This window comes from Scomber scombrus, chromosome 18 (genome assembly GCF_963691925.1).
Source record: "Scomber scombrus chromosome 18, fScoSco1.1, whole genome shotgun sequence".
In the NCBI taxonomy this organism is placed as follows: Eukaryota; Metazoa; Chordata; class Actinopteri; order Scombriformes; family Scombridae; genus Scomber; species Scomber scombrus.
In genome coordinates, this window is record NC_084987.1 from 3,304,144 (window position 1) to 3,317,722 (window position 13,579).

At 43.6% G+C, this 13,579-nt stretch overlaps 1 protein-coding gene and 1 pseudogene across 1 annotated transcript in view; both read left to right on the forward strand.

Annotated features, from left to right (window-relative positions):
- Positions 1-1,498: 1,498 nt before the first annotated feature.
- LOC133999258 (5-hydroxytryptamine receptor 3A-like) lies at positions 1,499-10,475 on the forward strand (annotated as a pseudogene).
- A 2,303-nt stretch (positions 10,476-12,778) lies between these two features.
- The window catches only part of tmem104 (transmembrane protein 104), a 70,173-nt gene continuing 69,372 nt past the window's right edge, over positions 12,779-13,579 (forward strand). The window contains exon 1 of the mRNA XM_062438634.1: positions 12,779-13,002. The gene's annotated coding sequence lies outside the window, so the exon portion shown is untranslated. The remainder of the gene's footprint in view (positions 13,003-13,579) is intronic.

Consider the following 13,579-nt stretch of genomic DNA (forward strand, 5'->3'; position numbering starts at 1 on the left):
GGGAAGGTAGGCGGGAGGAAAGAAGGAGGGAGGGAGGGAGGAAAGAAGGAAGGGAGAAGGGAAAGAAAGAAGGAGGGAGGGAGGAAGGAAGGACAGAAGGAAGGAAGAAAAGGGGATGGAGGGAGGAAAGGAGGAAGGAAGGAAGGAACCTTTAAATAAGCTTCAATTCACATTTTTTTGAGGGAAATCCAGGAAGATTTCTGGGCATAGAGCTTCAAATCAAGAGAACAGGGATGATTAGTCTTCAGGGATAATATGTGGTGATGTATGAAGTGTGTTTATTAAGCCTCTGTGTGTCTACATGCAGGCCATTAACAGTGTATGTAATGTGGGCTACTACTGTAGGTTGCATTTAAATGTCTGTTGGAGAAGTAAATGGTAAATGTTTCGCCAACTAATCCATCTTGGTTTTGCATAATTAGAAAAATAATAAAGTCAAAAGTAAATAAATAACTCAAGTAAAAGTATGACTATTTCAATGCCTGTAACTTTTAATCTATTTGGTTTTCAGCTGCAATCAGAAGAAGTTAATGTTTTCAATCTGTTGCAGACACAGGCAGGTGTGATCTTCCTCCCTTCCATCCTTCCTTTCTCCCTCCCTTACTTCTTCCTTCCTTCCTTCCTTCCTCCCTCCTTTCCCTCCTTTTCTTCCTCCCTTCCTTCCTTCCTCCTTTCCTTCCTTCTTTCCCTTCCTCCCTCCCTTCCATCCCTCCTTCCTTCCTCCCTTCTTTCCTCCCTCCCTCCTACCTTCCTTCCTTCTTTCCCTTCCTCCCTCCCTTCCATCCCTCCTTCCTTCCTCCTTTTCTTCCTCTGTTCCTTCCTTCTTCCTCCCTTCCTTCCTCCCTTCCTTCCTTCCTCCCGCCTTTTGCATTTAAATGTCTGTTGGAGAAGTAAATGGTAAATGGTTCGCCATCTAATCCATCTTGTTTTTGCATAAGTAGAAAAATAATAAGAGTAAAAGTCAAAAAAATAACTCAAGTAAAAGTATGACTAGTTCAATGCCTGTAACTTTTAATCTATTTGGTTTTCAGCTGCAATCAGAAGAAGTTAATGTTTTTTTATCTGTTGCAGACACAGGCAGGCTTTGGTTTTTAAAGCTTTAAATATGCTGTTGAAATATTGCTGTACAGGTTTTTTCTTTTTAACCTTTCTAATAAAAAAAAAAACTCATTTAGCTGTTGATTGTCTGTTTTTCTGTTGAACACAGGTGATGTTAACGTTGAGAATAGTGTGCACACTGAGTCATGATGTTGACTCTCTGCCTTCAGCTGCAGCTCAACAATAGGAAACGTACAGGTGATCTATGTTGTGCCACTGAACTGCAGACCACAAGAGCAAAGAGAAGCTTTTTTTTTTTTTTTAACACTTGACAGAAAAACCTATTGATATCTCTGCCGCCCCTTAACTGCTGTATTGTATTGTTCTGCTGTTTATACAAGAAGTGATGCAGTTTAAAAGGGATTGCTCAGATTAAGCTGAGGGCATCAGACTAACAACCATGTCAGCAGCTATGAGGACTCTTGCTTTTTTGGCTTTAATCGGTAAGTTATCTACACTCTTCCTAGAGCTTAATAAGGATAGGGTAAAAATGAGCGTTTTTTCTCTGCATGTAAAGTCTTTTTTCTCCCAGCAGGCATTTCCAGCAGTCAGACTCCAGACTGCTCATACTTGCGTCTTTTGAATCACTTAAACCTGCCGACGACTAATAGTGCTCTATCGATAATGCGACCCGTGAAAAACTGGACTACAACCACCATACTAAAGTTGGACATGTGGTTGTATGGCATTTTAGAAGTGGTAAGTGTCTTTTGTAGTCCACCGTGTACATTGAATGGACCTTTTCAAAGTGTTTGGGTGGATATTTTAAAGGGTCAGTTCTCACAAAACACACACACACACACACACACACACACACACACACACACACACACACACACACACACACACACACACACACACACACACACACACACACAACACACACACACACATATTCAGCCATGTAGGTAGTTTTGGATTTCATGTGCAAATGATTTGAGATATTTGCCTCTTAAAAAGCAATACAATTAATGTTTGTGCTGTTAATTTGAGGGAGGGAGGAAGGAAGGATGGAAGGGAGGAAGAAGGAAGGAAAGGAGGAAGGAAGGGAGGGAGGAAGAAGGAAAGAAAGGAGGGAGGAAGAAAATAAGGTAGGAAGAAGGAAGGAAATGAAAGGAGGGAGGGAAGATGGCAGGGAGGAAGAATTTAATTAGTAATTACCACAAATTAAATTAAATTCACCTACAGTGTATGAGGGTAGAGAAAACTTACACTCAGATACCTCAAAACCTGGGAAAATAAACCCAGAACTACCTGATTGCTTAGATATCACAAGATATGGGTGAGACAATATGTTTTTTTTTTTAATGATTTGGATGATTGATTGATCTATTTTTGTTGAAAATGCCCTCGAATACTGACCACAGTGCTGCTGATTGTCTACAGGACGAGAAGTGTCAAACTCTCACGAGCCACGTCTGGATCCAGATGGTAAGAGTCTGGACTGACACATGAAGGAAAGGATTAAGTTTGTCTAACATCAACGGTGGTTTAATCACCACATATATCAACTTCAGCGTCATCATTTCTGCTTTTTAGTTTTCTGACTTTGCTCGTCCATCCTCACACTCATCAAACCCAGTTTTTTTTTTCTTTAAACAGAGCTGGCCTAATGAATTCCTAACGTGGAATTCGTCCGATTTTTGTGGGCTAGACATGGTGACTGTTCCGAGATCGATGCTCTGGACCCCGGACATTGTCATCCAAGAGGAGTATGTATCCGTATCATTCATTACATAACTGCAGTTTGATGTTCATCCAAGACAGAGGGGTTGTTTTATAAAGGTGGCTCAGAAAACATACTTCTTTCCTCTGTCCTTCTTTCCTTCCTTCCTCCCTTCCTCTTTTCCTCCCTTCTACCCTCCCTCCTGTCCTTCCTTCCTTCCTCCTTTCCTTCTTCCTTCCTTCCTTCCTTCCTTCCTTCCTTCCTTCCTTCCTTCCTTCCTTCCTTCCTTCCTTCCTTCCTTCCTCCCTCCCTCCTTTCCTTCCTTCTTCCTCCTTTCCTTCCTTCTTCCATCCTTCCTTCCTCCCTTCCTTCCTCCCTCCTGTCCTTCCTTCCTTCCTCCCTTCCTTCCTTCTTCCTCCCTTCCTTCTTCCTTTCCTTCCTTCTTCCATCCTTCCTTCCTCCCTTCCTTCCTCCCTCCTGTCCTTCCTTCCTTCCTCCTTTCCTTCCTTCTTTCTCCTTCCTCCCTCCCTCCTTTCCTTCCTTCTTCCTCCCTTCCTTCCTCCTTTCCTTCCTTCTTCCATCCTTCCTTCCTCCCTTCCTTCCTCTCTCCTGTCCTTCCTTCCTTCCTCCTTTCCTTCCTTCTTCCTCCTTCCACCCTTCCTCCCTTCTTCCTCCCTCCCTTCCTTCCTCCTTTCCTTCCTTCTTCCTTCTTCCTCCTTCCTCCCTTCCTTCCTTCTTCCTCCCTTCCTTCTTCCTTTCCTTCCTTTTTCCATCCTTCCTCCCTTCCTTCCTTCCTCCCTCCTGTCCTTCCTTCCTTCCTCCTTTCCTTCCTTCCTCCCTCCCTCCTTCTTTCCTTCCTCCCTCCCTCCCTCCTTCTTTCCTTCCTCCCTCCTTCTCTCTTTCTTTCCTCCCCCTACCTTCCTCCCGCCCTCCTTCCTTCTTTCCTCCCTCCCTCCTACCTTCCTTCGTTCCTTTCCTTCCTTCCTTCCTTCCTTCCTTCCTCCCTTCCTTCTTCCTTTCCTTCCTTCTTCCATCCTTCCTTCCTCCCTTCCTTCCTCCCTCCTGTCCTTCCTTCCTTCCTTCCTTCCTTCCTCCTTTCCTTCCTTCTTTCTTCTTCCTCCCTCCCTCCTTTCCTTCCTTCTTCCTCCCTTTCCTTCCTCCTTTCCTTCCTTCTTCCATCCTTCCTTCCTCCCTTCCTTCCTCTCTCCTGTCCTTCCTTCCTTCCTTCCTCCTTTCCTTCCTTCTTCCTCCTTCCTCCCTTCCTTCCTTCTTCCTCCCTTCCTTCCATCCTCCTTTCCTTCCTTCTTCCTCCTTCCTCCCTTCCTTCCTTCTTCCTCCCTTCCTTTTTCCATCCTTCCTTCCTCCCTTCCTTCCTCCCTCCTGTCCTCTTCTTCCTTCCTCCTTTCCTTCCTTCCTCCCTCCTGTCCTTCCTTCCTTCCTCCTTTCCTTCCTTCCTTCCTCCCTCCCTCCTTCTTTCCTTCCTCCCTCCCTCCCTCCTTCTTTTCTTCCTCCCTACTTCTCTCTTTCTTTCCTCCCCCTACCTTCCTCCCTCCCTCCCTCCTTCCTTCTTTCCTCCCTCCCTCCTACCTTCCTTCGTTCCTTTCCTTCCTTCCTTCCTCCCTCCTTTCCTTCCTTCCTTCCTTACTTCCCTCCTTCCTTCCCTCCTTCCTTCCTCCCTCCTTTCCTCCCTCCTTCCTTCCTCCCTCCTTTCCTCCCTTCCTTCCTTGACTCGAGGACAACAGGAGGGTTAATAGATATCTTTAATTGTTAAAACCTATGATGAAGACAAACAAGCCTCTAACACTTCACTTCCTTTCTTCTCATCAGTGCCTCTGATTCTGGGAGTATTCACAAAGGTGATTATCACAGTTTGATGTCCAGTGGTAGGGTGCGCTCAAACATACGTCAGCGGCTCACCTCCACCTGCCGGCTCAATCTTTACCGCTTCCCTTTCGATGAGCAACATTGTAATATCACATTTACATCCACGACCTATCAGGGTAAATACCACAGCTTTTTTATTTATTTCTTATTTTTTATTTAATTGCTTGTGAACACAACTGATGTAATTGTTTATTTCTTCTTAAATCCACACACAGAGGACCTTTTAAAACTGGAAACCTACAACAATGACACAGTCCTCGCCAAAGTCTCCGAGCATATCATGATCACACAGGGAGAATGGCAACTGGAAAAACATCAAAGTTACCACCGACCCCTGGTTCCACGATGGGGAGAACTTCTACAAACTCATATACATGGTCAGAAATGATGTGAAATCTCATCACAGCTCTGGAAGTTCTCTCCTTCTCTGAGTTCCTTCTCTCCTTCTCTGAGTTCCTTCTTTCCTCTGTCCTTCCTTCCTCCCTTCCTCTTTTCCTCTGTCCTTCTTTCCTCCGTCCTTCCTTCCTCCCTTCCTTCTTTCCTCTGTCCTTCCTTCCTCCCTTCCTCTTTTCCTCTGTCCTTCTTTCCTTCCTTCCTCCTTTCCTTTATCCCTCCCTCCCTCCTACCTTCCTTCCTTCCTTCTTTCCTCCGTCCTTCCTTCCTCCCTTCATTCTTTCCTCCGTCCTTCCTTCCTCCCTTCCTTCTTTCCTCCGTCCTTCCTTCCTCCCTTCCTTCTTTCCTCTGTCCTTCCTTCCTCCCTTCCTCTTTTCCTCTGTCCTTCTTTCCTTCCTTCCTCCCTTCCTCTTTTCCTTTATCCCTCCCTCCTACCTTTCTTCCTCCCTTCTTTCCTCCGTCCTTCCTTCCTCCCTTCATTCTTTCCTCCGTCCTTCCTTCCTCTCTTCCTTCTTTCCTCTGTCCTTCCTTCCTCCCTTCCTCTTTTCCTCTGCCCTTCTTTCCTCTGTCCTTCCTTCCTCCCTTCCTCTTTTCCTCTGTCCTTCTTTCCTTCCTTCCTCTTTTCCTTTATCCCTCCCTCCTACCTTTCTTCCTTCCTTCTTTCCTCCGTCCTTCCTTCCTATCTTCATTCTTTCCTCCGTCCTTCCTTCCTCCCTTCCTTCTTTCCTCCGTCCTTCCTTCCTCCCTTCCTTCTTTCCTCTGTCCTTCCTTCCTCCCTTCCTCTTTTCCTCTGCCCTTCTTTCCTCTGTCCTTCCTTCCTCCCTTCCTCTTTTCCTCTGTCCTTCTTTCCTTCCTTCCTCCCTTCCTCTTTTCCTTTATCCCTCCCTCCTACCTTCCTTCTTTCCTTCTTTTCTCCGTCCGTCCTTCCTTCCTCCCTTCATTCTTTCCTCTGTCCTTCCTTCCTACCTTCCTCTTTTCCTTTCTCCCTCCCTCCCTCCTTCCTTCTTTCCTTTCCTCCTTTCCTACCTTCCTTCCCTCCTTCCTTCCTCCCTCCTTTTCCTTCCTTCTTCCTTCCTCCCGCTCTCTCTCCCTTCCTTCTTTCCTTCCCTCCCTAATTTAATTGTTTCTTGCAGGTGAAGATCTCCAGGAAGCCGTTGCTTTATGTGGTCATCTTAATCATACCCCTGTTCTATTTACTGGTGCTGGATTTGGCTTCCTTCTTCATCCACGAGGCCAGAGGTGAAAAGCTGAGCTTCAAAGTGACCGTCCTGCTGTCCATCTCCGTCTTACTGCTGATCCTGCAGGACATGTTGCCCTCCACAGAAGACGCGCTGCCAATGATCGGTGATTCAAATTGACACCGTCTGTTTTGACTGTTCCTTCTTTCCTCCCTCCCTTCCTTCCTTCCTTCCTTCCTTCCGTCTGTCCTTCTTCCCTCCCTCCTTCTCTCTTTCTTTCCTTCCTCTCTCTTTCCTCCCTTCCTTCTGTCATTCTTTCTTTCCTTCCTTCCTTTCCTTCCTATCTTCCTTCTTTCCTCCCTCCCTCCTTCTCTCTTTCTTTCCTCCCCCCTAGCTTCATCCCTTCCTTCCTTCCACCCTTCCTCTTTTCCTTTCTCCCTCCCTCCCTCCTTCTCTCTTTCTTCCCTCCCTCCTTTCGTCCTTCCTTCCTCCCTCCTTTCCTTCCTTCTTCCTCCCTTTCTTCCTTCCTTCCTCCCTCCTTTCCTTCCTCCCTTCCTCCCTCTTTTCCTTCCTTCTTCCTCCCTTCCTCCCTCTTTTCCTTCCTTCCATCCTTCCTCCCTCCCTTCCTTCCTTCTTCCACCCTTTCGTTCCTTCTTTTCTATTGGTGCCAACATCCCTCTTTAACAGTATTGTTTCTGCGCCTTTATTCTAGCCACCTTCTGCGTTTCAATCTTCACCATGGTGGGGTTAAGCGTCCTGGAGGCCATGGTGGTGATCTTCCTCATAGACTTCGATGATTTCATCGGGAAGAAGGTTCAAAGCTGTGATAATGCCCATGTGGACACTCAGATGGATGTCATCCAAAATGGTGAGTTCTCTACCCCCAAAAAATGAGAATTTGTCTCTTTTTTTTTCTCGCTTTCACATTATAATGAAGATGTTGAAGTTTTTAACCCTCCTGTTTATCCTCGAGTCAAGGAAGGAAGGAAGAAGGAAGGGAGGGAGGGAGGGAGGAAGGAAGGAAAGGAGGAAGGAAGGGAGGAAAGGAGGGAGGAAGGAAGGAAGGGAGGAAGAAGGAAGGAAAGGAGGAAGGAAGGAGGGAGGGAGAAAGGAAAATAGGTAGGGAGGAAGGAAGTAAAGAAGGTTGGAAGGAAGGAAGGACGGAGGGAGGAAAAAAGTAAGGAGGGAGGGAGAAAGGAAAAGAGGAAGGAAGGAAGGAAAGAAGGACAGAGGAAATAAGGAAGGGAGAAAGGTAGGAAGGAAGGAGGGAGGGGAGGAAAGAAGGAGGGAGGGAGGAAGGAAGGAAGAAAGGAAGAAAGGGGGATGGAGGAATGAAAGAAGGAAGGAAGGAAAAAAGCAGGGAGGGAGGAAGGACAGAAGGAAGGGAGGAAAGAAGGAACAGTCAAAACAGACGGGGTCAATTTGACCCGGGAGGTCGACACGAAGGTTAATCTATTTTTAAATATCTAAATATTTAAACTATTATAAATCAATATATCAGTACCTTAAATCTGAGTAATGAAAACATCAGTAAATATCTTATCAGAAGCAAAGTAAAGACTATGACGCTATGAAGTTTTGTGACTTGACAGTTTATTTGAAGTGTTGAAGCTTGATACTGAGATCTGTGATGGTTTCCAGATCAGGTCAGATAACAAGCTTTTTTTTTTTGAGATTGAGATTAATCTGATGTAACCAGGCGGTGAGTTCCGGTCCTCTGAAATGAGGCCAACGCGGAAGTAACTTAAAACTGCATTCTATCAAAAGGCCACCAGGGGGCGACCGTTTTGGTGTCAAAAGGACTTCCGTCTCTATACAAGTCAATGGAGAATTCACCAACTTCTCACTTGATTTCTAACCTCAGTATACGTTTTCAAAATGTGTTTATGGTCTCAATCGCTAGTTTAAAGCCTTCTTCAATGCAGTATGATGTTCATTTGGGACATTTTGGCCTCCCTGATTTTATATGTGACGATAAAGCAGGGTATGCATTAGGGCGTGGCTACGTCGTGATTGACAGGTTGATTGGTTCACAGGTTCAGGAGGGCGCCTCATGCTCCTCCTGATGCCCATATAAGCAGGCCTGGACTGGGACAAAAATTCGGCCCTGGACCCTGGACCAGAGTGGCCGACTACAATCCGTGCGCAGATACCATGCTGACTCGCCCAATTGATGTAAATTTAAACACACAAGCCCTTATTAACACTATTAACACTGAAATAATCTACGGGTGGGCTTGGGGTCTCTGGTAAGCTCATCTCCACAGGAGATGATCTACCGAGACTGCTGCTGTCAAACCTGGACATGAAGAGTAGAGAAATAGTGTGGAATAAGTTTACAAGATTACATGCAAATAATGAGTCTGAATGCAAAGAGAACTTTAGCTAGTTGACTAAAGTATGGAAAATAATAGTATAATGATTCTGATTCTGAACAATCAACACTTTTTATAGCTCAACATACTGACAAGTATGACAGAAGAGGAAATACTTGTAATTTTGTAATAGTATTGTTAATATTTTACATGACTATACATATTACTTTTGTAACTTTTTGGTACTGTATTTAACACAAATAGCTCAGTTTGTCATGACCTTTCATGAGCATATGTTTGCTTTACAATTGTCCATCAATAAAAATTAAAATAGATTATCAGACATTTGAGCTTATCTTATTGTTAAAGTTTTAATTTTGATACATAATTTACAGTTAAAATCCCAAGGAATCACAGTATATTGCAATATATTTAATATCTCAATAATACTGTATATACTTTTTATTGTATCACATATCCTGACCAAATTGGACTGTGTACAGAAGAAAGGTGCATGATGATACATAAAACACTTTAATTCTGATTTGGGGAATGTAATTATAGGTTACAAATTGTGAAAATAGCATTTATACATGCTCAAACCACATCTAGTATAAAATAGTGGTTAATAAACGCGTCAATTAATCATATGAATATGGTTATCATTTTCCCATACTTTAGATAACTAGATGTAGTTGTACACTAACACTCCACGCTATGCAGAGTTTTCGATTGTGTCAAGTAATGTTTATTACAATTAACGGTGTTAATTGTTTATCCACAACGTGTTAGCCTAGCACACACCTGCCATCACCACCACTAAGCTCCTCTAGCACCATGGCTGCAGGAGCCTCACTTTCTCCCTCCTCCTCCTCCTGATGAGAGGGACCCGCAGCTGCAGCTGAAGACCCTGAGGCGATGCCGGCCCGCACAGCGAACATATTTAAAATATTACCACTCTTCGCGGCATCTTGAGCTAGTGCTTTTTTCTTTTTTTCTCGCAATTTTTCGGCACCACGTTTTCGTTTTTTCTCCATTTTTCGTGCGTGTTGTGCTGCGCTATTTCTCTCTGTCTTTTTCTCTACCTGTCATAACAATTGGTCATCATTAAAGCTGATTGGATGAGGGGGGGGGGGTCTAGAACGTGCATGGGTGGGACTCCTGGGCCTGTGTAGCCCATCATTGGGCCAGCCAGGTAGACAGACAAGTCACAAGCCACTGGGCATCAGTATGCATTTGATGTGTGAGAATTACCATTGCGAGACGCAGAAAAAAAAAAAAAAAAAAAAAAGGGCAGCCACTGCCGGCCCATTATTGAACGGCCCACCGGGAAAACTCCCGGTGGCCCCAATGGCCAGTCCAGGCCTGCACATAAGTAGAATCCGTGTTTTTATTTTTCCCATCATGCACCTGAAATTTTCAAGATGGCGCTGCCCAGATCTGATACTATTGGCCTCCGAGCAGCAGTCCACAAACCAATGGGTGACATCACGGATGTTACGTCCATTTCTTATATACAGTCTATGGATGTAACTAAGACTTCAGTCATCATACACAGGACTTATCAGTCATCGTGCATATGATGCATCAGTCAACCTACATGTGCTGAATCATGTTTTCCTTCTCGAACACAGAGCCAGTTGGAGCTGAAGAGAAAGGCGAGGTGAAAGCGGAGAAGAGTTACCTTCCTTTAGATTGGCCCAAAGACGGCGACCTGCTGAAACTAATCCTGGAGGAAGTGAGGGCAGCTCGACAGGAAGTGGGAAAACAAGACAAAGTCAAGAAGAAGCCTTCCTATTACAGAAAGCTGGCTGAAATTGTAGACTCTGTCTTCTTTGGCATCTATCTTTTAACTTTTCTGTCTTTTCTGGTGTGGATGTATGTAAACTGGTTTCGAAACCCCAACTAGATGAAGCGCGTACCTGTAATCTGCCAATACATCCTCTCACTAACCTTTTCCTTTAACCTTTGTGTCGTCTGTTTTGACTGTTCCTTCTTTCCTCCTTTCCTTCCTTCCGTCTGTCCTTCCTCCCCTCCCTCCTTCTCTCTTTCTTTCCTCCCCCCTACCTTCCTCCCTTCCTTCTTTCCTTCCTTCCTCCCTTCCTCTTTTCCTTTCTCCCTTCCTTTCTCCCTCCGTTCCTTCCTTCCTTCCCTCCTTTCCTTCTTTCTTCCTTCCTCCCTTCCTTCTTTCCTTTCCTCCCTTCCTTCCTCCCTCCTTTCCTTCCTTCCTTCCCTCCTTTCCTTCCTTTTTCCTTCCTCCCTTCCTCCTTCCCTCCTTTCCTTCCTTCTCCCTCCCTTCCTTCCTTCCTCCCTCCTTTCCTTCCTTCCTCCCTTCCATCCTTCTTCCTTCCTCCCTTCCTCCTTCCCTCCTTTCCCTCCTTCCTCCCTCCCTTCCTCCTTCTTTCCTTCCCTCCTTCCTTTCATTCCTTCCCTCCCTCCTTCTCTCTTTCTTTCCTCCCCCTACCTTCCTTCCTTCTTCCTCCCTTACTTCTTTCCTTTCCTTTCTTCCCTTCCTTCCTCTCTCCTTTCCTTCCCTCCTTCCCTCCTTTCCTTCCTTCTTCCTTCTTCCCTTCCTCCTTCCCTCCCTCCCTTCCTTCCTTCCTCCTTTCCTTCCTTCCTTCCTCCCTTCCTCCTTCCTTCCTTTCCTTCATTCTCCCTCCCTTCCTTCCTCTCTCCTTTCCTTCCTTCCTCACTCCCTTCCTTCCTTCCTTCTTCCTCCCTTCCTTCCTTGACTCGAGGCCAACAGGAGGGTTAAAGTGCAGATTAGATCTCATTAACTAACATCCGACATACATAAAACACATATTATAGCATGAAAGTGATGTTATGTACATTATACTGTGTGTAAATCTGATCAAGATGAGACATGACGTGTTCATAGTTAAAAAATAAGTAGATTTGTGTTCATATTTGTGGTTGTTTGATATGTGATGATAGTTAAGCTGGAAAACTTTTACATAGACGATTGTTTGTTTTACTGTAATTACAAGATGCCGATTAAGTGTCGAGAGCAGCAGAGCGAGAAAAAATTAACCTTTTCCCGGCAGATTCTTGTGGATAATCCAATAAACAGGATTATTATTATTATTATTATAGGATGGTGTCTGTTCATGCTATCATGCAACTGGATTAGTCACACTAATTCTTCGCTGACAGTACAGATAGTTGCATCTTTGTTCACCTGAACCTTTCCTAAATCTGACTAATTCAATTCAATTCCTTTTTTAATTTTAATGGGGAAAAAATGTCAGTGTAAAAACAGACATACTAATATTAAAATTAAAACATTTGGATTCATATGGTTTTACAAATTTGGTTGAAAATATTCCCCAAGATAAAGGTATTTTTCACTCATTTATGGATCTAAACTAAAAGTTAGACTACGTGTACATTGCAAGCAAATTTACTTTATTTCCCAGAATTGGTAGAAACTGATTAACTTTTTTTTTTCTTTCTTTTTCTTTAAGTTGTTGTAGAAATTGTCGACACTTTCCCTTTTTGAAACATTAATCTAGACAGGACATAGGAGGTGTAAGGGGTTTTTGGTGTTTATATGCCATTTGAAGATACTGTGTGTGATGGATGACGTCATATAATTGAAAAAAAAATGTAATAAAAAACACACAATGTACTCTTGTTTAAATACTTCTATTAAAACCCTTTGTATCAAATCTGACCCTATACAGTATGTAAGGGTTAAACATTATATTGCTTTGGATGCATATTTCAAGTGTACACAGACGAGTTTTCCTGTCATATGACTTGTACACGTGTCATATGACAATACACACCAGTGAGGGGGTTGGTCGTTTTGTCAGCCTGAGCAGCGCGAGAGGGCGGGAGGTTAAAACAAACTCAGGCAACAACATAATTTCCTGATTTATTCATTATTGAAATAATATTCAGTATACTGAGAGACATTAATGGTGAACATCCTGTTACATGTGCGGAGATATATGACACAGAGGATGAACGTGAACTCAAAACATGCGACTTAATTGCACCGCTTCAATTAAACCCCGAGTAAAACACTAACCGAGCGAACCGACTAACTGGCGAGTCAAGCATAATATAATAATAACAAACCCATTTCCTTTCCGCTTTCAGAATAAAAGCTTCACGCTGTCACCCAACACCGCAACAAATGGGCGCGAGTGAATAGAACGTTTTATTCTGAAATTCCTATACAGGAAGTGCGTTTTTGCATTACACCTAGCTTGACGTTCGGTCAGCTGGACGCTAAGTTTACTGCTTCTGGTAGCTGAGGTCCTCTCTAGCCGAGGGGGAAAGCGTAGCTGTCGTAGCTTTCGGTTTAATTCCCCTTCGGTCTATTTAATGTTATCCGCCATACCTCTGCTTTTTTTTAGTTTAGTTTAGTGTGGATTTTTGGTCAAACTGCCAGGTTTTGGACCATCTTGCTAACCTAGCAGCTAACTTAGCGAGAGACCCTGTTGTGGAGAGAAGTAAGGTGAGCTGAGCTTTGTTTATGTTTTAGAAAATGACAAGAGCTGCAGGATAATCCTCTCTTTTATCACTGTATTAAGAATAATGACATCAATTTCTATGTTATCTTGATGTAGTTGTGTGTGATAGCAAGCTGCCAGCTGCGATACAAGCTAAGTAATATCACCTCACTGGAGATCATTACAATAAACTGTGACTTAAATTAGATTATTTAAAAAAAACTAGGATAGTTGCTGCAGTTGGTTTTACACCCTGTAACACAGTAGTACACTGTCAAATTAAAGAAAGGAAGATAGAAAGAGTTGGCAGCTTCTATTATCACTGTAACCACACAGGATTGTAATAATATCTTTACTAAAATACTTATTTTCTTATATAAAAACGTGCTGCTTTGTGGATTACATGTACACAGAATTATTAAGGGACATGCAAACTATCAGAAAAAACATTAAATCTACTTTTCAACTTATGTGCTTTCTTGACGATGTGAAAATAAATATTAAATTGCTAAATATGTGACTGGAGTTATTGTTCCCATTGAGGACAGAGATTGTGAAACCACTTGTTGTCTATTTGTTTTT